This window comes from Takifugu flavidus, chromosome 11 (assembly GCF_003711565.1).
Source record: "Takifugu flavidus isolate HTHZ2018 chromosome 11, ASM371156v2, whole genome shotgun sequence".
Lineage (NCBI taxonomy): Eukaryota > Metazoa > Chordata > Actinopteri > Tetraodontiformes > Tetraodontidae > Takifugu > Takifugu flavidus.
The window spans coordinates 2089156-2097087 of NC_079530.1; the positions used below are offsets into that span (position 1 = coordinate 2089156).

At 43.0% G+C, this 7932-nt stretch overlaps 1 long non-coding RNA gene across 1 annotated transcript; it reads right to left on the reverse strand.

Annotated features, from left to right (window-relative positions):
* Nucleotides 1–2851: 2851 nt before the first annotated feature.
* Nucleotides 2852–7446, reverse strand: LOC130534247 (uncharacterized). The gene is made up of 2 exons (XR_008952847.1): nucleotides 6117–7446; nucleotides 2852–6050 (listed from the first exon to the last, which is right to left on the reverse strand). It is a non-coding gene; the product is annotated as an uncharacterized LOC130534247 (long non-coding RNA).
* Nucleotides 7447–7932: the final 486 nt, after the last annotated feature.

A 7932-nucleotide genomic window follows, 5' to 3' on the forward strand; every position in this document is an offset into this window, starting at 1 on the left:
GAAGAACTTTCCAAAACAGCCAGTTATTTTAACTTCATATTTAATCCAGTCATGGGAATGTTTACATCTTTACGTCTTCGTCATCAACCGTGACAGATTTATCGGTGGAGTCAATTAATTGTTAAATTATTGAGATAAAGGTCCAGTCAGATTGTTCTGCTGATGCTTGTGCTCCAACTGGCAGTGCAAGGTCTCAGCTTAGTTCCAGCAGACCTGCGACTGACCCCACATCTCAGCAGAGGGCCTCATTCAGAGGTCCAGCAATGTGGGCGTTTAATCATCTGAGAAGGAACAACCTTCCCCCGCACGACGAAAGTTACAACAGCTCATCCAAAACCGGTCCTTCTCTTGCTGGAACAGGAAGTGCTCAAAATGAACACAGCAGGCGATGGAGGGATGAAGATCAGCAGCTTCACGGAGGAAAGGACTGTGTCAAGGTCTTTTTTTACCAGAGATGGGAAATATAAGAAAAAAATATGCCAAGAAATGGCCTAAACAGAGAAGAGGGTCTGGAATGAAAGTGCCTGGAGGGCGATTAGGCTCATGATTAGAGAAAGTCAGGAGCTAAGAGATCAGAGAGGCCCTGAGGGAAGCTGCTTGTCCTCCATGTCAAGAGGAGCCAGATGAGGTGGGACAGAGAGGACGTCTCCCTGAGGAGGCGTCCATGACAACCCAAATAATCAGGGTGGGTCACACAACACAGAGGCAGCATGATCAAGCTGGTTTATCAGCTCTTTTCTTTTTTACATTAAAGGTCACGTTATTTTCTAGTGTTAACTAGTAGACTCAACAATGGGGGGGTCATTTATTGGGTGGGTTTAGTGGCCATGTGTGACTTTGTGGAGGTTTCATAACCTCCAAACATGTTTGGCTTTCATACCCTGTTTTTTTCATTCACGTTGTCGTACTCCAGCATGTAGCCGAAAAAGCATCTTTGCTCGGGCAGAGATCCACTGACCTTCTTCTGGTGGGGGGGATAAGTGAAGAGCAGAAGATATAAGAAGCAATTTTAATAAGATCTGACTCTAATTATGCTGGTGTGACAGACTCATAGTTAGTTGAAAGTTCCTAAATGTAAAAACCTCGTGTTGATGTATTAAATATGTGCTTCATACCAACAAAACCTTGATTTGATCAGTAGAATTTAAGTTCAGGTGAGCAGTTAAAGATCGTGTACAGTAGCTCCACTGCAATATAATTAATAAAACTAAACACAGCAAATGTAGAAAACACCTCCTCATTACTGAGCTGAAATGGGCTCTTTGGATTAAAACTGACTCACAACAAAGCACATGTTCTGAGTATCACAGCCTATTTTCAGTCTGGCTTTAAAAAGAGCTCAAGAATCCACCTAAATAACCTGTTGTCATCTTCTTGCTTTTACTGCAGTTATATGGGTAACAAATAGGATGTTTAAAAATGAAAATGTGGATGAATACAGGGAGAATAATAAACTATCCCTTTAAATGGGAACATTGCTTTTAAAGAGTTCTCTTAAAGAGGAGTGTTCTTCAGTATCAGCGCTGTGTTAATATGTTACATTTACTTTGGGGAGGAAAATGTCACAGCAAAATCCAAGACCTTATAAATCTCTCACACGCTCAGACAGACTTACAAAATGATTTATCCACAGGAAAGGTGTGTATCCACATGTGTAAAAGATAATGTGCAGCAGATAATGATGATGTGTGTGTCAGCGGCTTAGTGTGAAGCAGCTTGAACCATATTCTGTACAATAAAAGTAGGAATGCTCTCATTCTGGCTAAATCTCCCTCTTCGTTTTCTCCCTCTGCAGGGATTTAATGTGGATCAGCGTTCGCCGCTGCAGCCAATCACAGCCATCCTGAAGTCTCCTGTGCCAAGTGACAGTGTTGTTTTTGAGTTCTATACACTCAACGGACCACAAAATCGAACCGCATGCGAGCATGTAACCGCACACTCAAGGCAAAATTGTTGGGAACCACTTTTTCTTTCCAAGCGGGCCTGTTTGTTATTTATTCATATATTTATAATGTGCATTTTATTCTTTGACACCATTTATATGTGCAGAAAGTTGGAGCCAGACGTACATTCACGAGGAAGCTGTTTCAGGCTAGAGTACTGATGTAGCTAGACTACAGTTACTGTAACTAAGTATCTGTACTTTGCTGTATTTCTACCTATTTCTGAGCATTTAGAAGCTGCTGCTTCAGGTCACAATCACACCTAAAGCTGCTTCTTTAATGCACATCTGGTGACATATGCACGTGATGCATGCACGTGCATTTGTACGTGCACACGCCATTAATACGTCCTTCGCCCGAGCAAACGCTCTTTACACGCCACTCAGGGGAAACACTCAACAAACTGACATCAATTAGCCAAACAATCTCAGAAATCCTGCTCAATCCTCTTTGTAAACACTGAAAAATCCTCCCTGTGCTTTTTCCTTATCATGCAGTTTTGTTTCTAACTTTCCACTTTTCTAACGCTCCATAATGAGAGACAGTCTGGCTGAATGGTGGGCAGCCAACTTTGGTCCTTCCAGTCTGTGTTTTTAAAGAAGATAGATGCCGTTGTCATGCAGGCACATTTTCTGTGTGGAATGTTCTCTTTTTCTGGAACATTTTTTAATATACTGTATATATAAAAAGTTGTCATAGAAAAGTAAATACTCACAAAAGACAACACCATGACAACCAGACAGCTTTGGTCTTTTTTCCCCCTCTCAAACAAAATATAAAAACAAGAATAAAGTAGCTCTAAAGTATCTTATTTCACTTATTGGGGAAAATCATCTTTTAGCTGTCTGTCCCAACAAAAGCAAAGCAGCTGTCCACCAGTCAAAAGACGGACATCATGACACCCAAACTGCTGCATTAATAAGGTTCTTTTAATGGTTCCATTGAAAAACCATACTTATCAACATCTGGAGTAATATTGACATCATCTTAAAATGATATTAACAGAGATGACAGTGGGTGTTTTAATGTTACTGTTGATGTACTGATAGTTGTTGTAGTCCTTTTCCTACAGAGAGGCCTCCTACTGTATCATAACATTTCGCTGGTGTTATGCAATCATTACAACGCAGCGCCACAGTCGGACATACGTGCACATATACTTCGCCAGGGGTCTTTCATGCAATTTTTTTGTCTTAATTTACCAAGTGATTTTCCATGATTTTCTGCTAAGATTCTTACTTTCATGCAACAACTACCGTTGTTAATAGACACTTTGGAGGCCCAAAAACTACAGGGAGGTGACAGGAGAGGTATCGCTGCAGTGGAATAGTAGCATAAAATACTGATTTAAACCAAGTCCGAATCAAGTCTGTGGTGTAGCCGATCATCATTTGCACACGGTAACTCCAGATTCAGTCCTCTCACATTGTTCTGTGATGTTTCTTATCCAGATAAACTGATGTTTCGCCATTGATGTATCCGCCCAGGTCATCTAGGAAGTGGAACTATGCCACCTCACTCCGGCATGTCGGAAGTGAATCGTTTTGTGCTTAATTTGCATTTATTCTGTGTTGTAATGGAGACACAGGCGGTTTTTGGAGCCTATATTGTCAATCCTAAATGTACTCCAATAAACATAAAACAAACATAGAAATAAATGAGTTTATGGAAGAGTGTGGACAGAAACTCTTCCAACTCTTGAATTTTAACAATGTTCGTTTGTCAGTTGCCACTTTGTGTTTCTCCTTTCAGCAGTCCTGCCTGTTTTCCTTGGACTCATCATGTTGACTTGTAAGCCTTGTTGTTATGTTATAGTCTGAGCTCGTTCAGACTTCAGACAGACATTAATCTAGTCATGTCATTTAAAAGTCGGACCAACCTTCTTAGATGGATGAATGGTGTCGTGAGAATGTTCTGAAACATCTGGCTTCCCAAATTATGATACAACAGTACCGTGGCAACAGCTGGTAGTAACTCTGCTGCAATAATATTTGTAAAGCACCTTTTTCCACCCTTAGTTCACCTATTATATTTTTGCAGGACTCATGAAGACTCATTGAAAAGAGGAACCACAATTGTTATTCAATAGAAATAGCCACTGCATCAATGGAAGCTATTCTTTGCAAGTGGTAAAGAATGGTGGGAAAGACGAGCAACCAAGTGAGAACAGTGATATTCAAATGTTAAGGAGAGCATTATGGAGCTAAACCCGGTTTCCTCTAACCCCATATGTTCAAAACTAGTGTGTTACGCTTAAATCTTGGCAGTTTTCATAACATAATTACAGAATAAAACAATGTGTTGTAGCTTCATTACCTCCGCCAAGGAGGTTATGTGTCAGCCGGCATATGTTTGTTTGCTGTTAGCGAAATAACAGTAATTATGTAAGCCCCTTTGAGAAGATCACGGCAGTTCTTAAGGCCTCGTTATTCTTCGTTATGTCTGCGTAGCTGACGGTGGGTTTGAAACATTACGTAATGCATTGCGCACTTCCCAAACATTGTAACCACGCAGAGAGAGACCACAGACCTGGGGGGCCACTGGTGGTGGTGGTCCTTGTCTTCATTAAATTCACTGTCACCCTCTCTTTTCACCCAGGATCCCATTACATCAAGACAGATGCTCTCTCTCCACAATTCCAGAAATGACTGTCAAGGATGTAGCTCCCATGCTTCCTTCCTTATTGTCATTGCGACTTTGGCCTGGGCTTGCAGACAGGGTGAAGGTAGCTACGGAGGGTCAGGTACAGGGACCTGCCTGGACTGGTGTCCTTCAGTATTGAGGCTGGAAGTACTAAAATGGGCCCAATTATCAAGGTTGACTTGCTACCCTGGGGTTGAGCGAAGTCAACATGTCCTCACCCCCACCCTTGGAGGAAGACAGCCAGGAGATTGTCACAATAAGTCACAATATGTGTGTCACAGTCTGCTCCTTCCTCAAACTCCCACTAACAAAGTTGCATGAACTTCTTCTGTGCTGAGGTTCATGCAACCTGAATATGCAACAATGACCTTCAGTTCTGGTTTTCACTAAACTTCCTCTTCTATGACGTTCCAACCAAAACATTGCCATTGGTAAGCTTAGTTTTATTTCATAACTGGACAGCGATTGCCTCAAATGCTGTTTTGTCCTAGGAGTCACAATGCTGAACTTCATGCAACCTGATTGTGCAACAAGAGTTGTTTTTTTTAAAATGTCTGTAACAACCTGCAAAAACAGCCAGAAACCAAAGAAACAAAGACGGGGCAGGCTGAGGTGACTTATCTGTTGACAGGAGTCATTCTCTTCTCAAGGTTCTCCTAACCTTTGAAATCTGCTGCTTGGGTTCTTCTAATCAGAGTTCCAAACCTTTGTAGGGGGGGGTTTATTTTCAGGACATAAAAGGGGTCCTAACATCAGACAGACTCCGTACTACCACACCTGATTTAAGCACTACCTAGCTTTAAGTCACCATCATCTCTATCTTTACATACTATTACACTATATAAGGAAAAAAATTGTGACAATGGTCTTTATCGTTGTCGCATTACAGCATCACATTGAAATGACACGATTACCCAAAACCAGCAAAGATAATTCCAAAAAGCGACTGCTTCATGTCGAAATGAAGTTCCACCAAGGCAAGAAAATAGGAGACACAAGCAAAAATTCGGTGCCAGTTAGTCACCTGTGTGTTAAGAAGACGTCTGAGAGCCTCCAGTTCCCATTCATTTTCAGTGGGCGGACGTGAATGTAAGGGGGGGACTTTGTTGTCCCCAGTGTCCCATACAGTTTTGATTTCCTGCTATCCAAGTGGATAGAAATAAACCTCTGGAAAAAGAGAAGCATTCCGAGGGTAAAATCGAAAGGACAGATGCACATCAGTTTTGGATATTATAGTGTACTTTTGTCTGAAACAAATATCCTCTTTCCACAAACGGTCTCTGGGATCCTGCAACATCATCACCAAATACTTTAAGTAAAAAGCTTTCTGGGTAACATATCAGTAGAGTATTCACATAACTATTTTAGCAGAGGGCCGTTTTTGTCCAACGACAGTCTCAGAAGTTCAGCAAAAACACAGTGATGGTGGTGGGGCGGTGGTTGCTCAGTCTGTTGGGACCTGGGCTGAGAAGCAGAGGTGCAGACAATATAAGGAAGGTGTTCTGGTAGCAGGGGAAGGTGCCAAATCACCTTCAGAGCGCTGCCGGGATACTCTTGAGCAAGGTACCGAACCCACAAATGCTCAGGGCCCTGCGATGAACAGGCCACTCATCCAGGGCTGGACCTGCCTTCGCCCTTTGTGTTCCCTCCCTCTGACCCTGAAAGAGATGAAGCGGTTAAGGAGACGAGACGAGACAGCGATGTTCACAAAAAATGTGGGACTTGACCCCAACCTAATAAATGAGGAGGATTTTGTACACATAATTGAATTTGGGGGTTTTAAATAAATGCTTAGACTAAGTTTGACCCTTTAGCATCGTCTTACCATCTATCTCCATTTTGCAAACCGCGTTTTTCAACCTGATTAAGCGGTCGAGGCCAGTGCAAGTCTGACTCCATTTAACTGTTGAAATCATAATGTGAGAATTCCTGCATCAGAAAAGTTCAGCAGGCCGGTTGTCGGATCATTGTCTAATAGTTCTGGCACGTGTTGTGTTTTTCTATGTGGCAAATCCCACCCATCTGGCAGGGTTGACACAAATCCTAAAAATTATCATAAAAATGATTTGGCTTGTGTTTTCAGGCCTCTGTTGGGAAAAAGGAAGGAGGAAGAGATTTGGACAGTGAAATGATTCCCCCCCTCCCCCCCTGCAGGAGTCTCTGGCTCCCCCACTTGTTTGGCAGGTTCTTATCTGTTATCTATTAAAACATAATGGAAAGCAGATGACCCGCTGATGCATCTCCACACACGTACGCGCTGCAAAGACACAGACCGCTGTGGCCTCTAGAGCAATAGGTGTAATTACATAATCACACTGGAACACTGGTAATTTTGCCAGGGTTTCCAATGGAAAGGATGCTTCCCAGTGATAAATGACACCCACACATAAATACACCAAATGGTGAACTTGGGCCTGCATGCAATGTGTAAGGAACACTACTCTTCATCTGGCTGCAAGGAAGAAAGTAGAAACACGAAAGTTTATTAGTCCCACATTCAGATGGTGTGATGCAGTGATGGGGAAATGGAATAACACTTAACACAACGCCTCAAGAGAGCAACGCCTATAAACTGCTGAGCCAAGAATAGACTCTCAGAGGGAGACAGAGGGGAAAATGTGCAGCGTCACTGGGATCAAAACCACCTGTTCACCTGCCAAGAAAAACAGCCAAATACACAGCCGGAGAAAAAGAGGAAGAGAAAGAAACAGACGGGGAGCGATGGAAAGAGAGGAGGGGCTGATGAAGAGAAGCGGAAGCTGGAGATCACAAAAAACGGTACAAAGAGTAGAGATGGATGTACAGTGTGGAGACTGGAGGGCTGGCATCACCAAAGGATGATCTGAAAGCAGACAGAGGTCATCCATTCACACCAAACACATCATTTCAAAGGTATTACGACAGCAGCGTGCTCTCTGAAGTCGTTCCACCGGCTCTCTGGGCCTCCAGCCTCAGGTTCCCACACCCACACAGAGCATAAAGCACTTACATTCAAGAGGACGCAAGGACTTTTTATGTGGAAACTTCAATATAGAGCTTTGGTTGTGATTTGCTTTGATCCATAATCCAACAACAAACTTCATGCCTCGCAGCAGCACCCCCCCGCCCCCCAAGCACCCCGACCATGATTCTGCTCGTCACATGATAAATTTAGCCTGTTCTTGCCGTGTTAGTAGTGTGTATTCCTCTCCTCCGTGGAGACCTATAGACCCGCTGCTGCAGTTGGGCTTTAGCTGAGAGGAGCCAGCATCAGTGATCAGTGCATGAACCCAGTGTGCAGCCCACATTGTGGAGTGGTTGCAAGTTCAACAGACTTGGAGCCAAACGCTGGACCCCAAATGGCTCT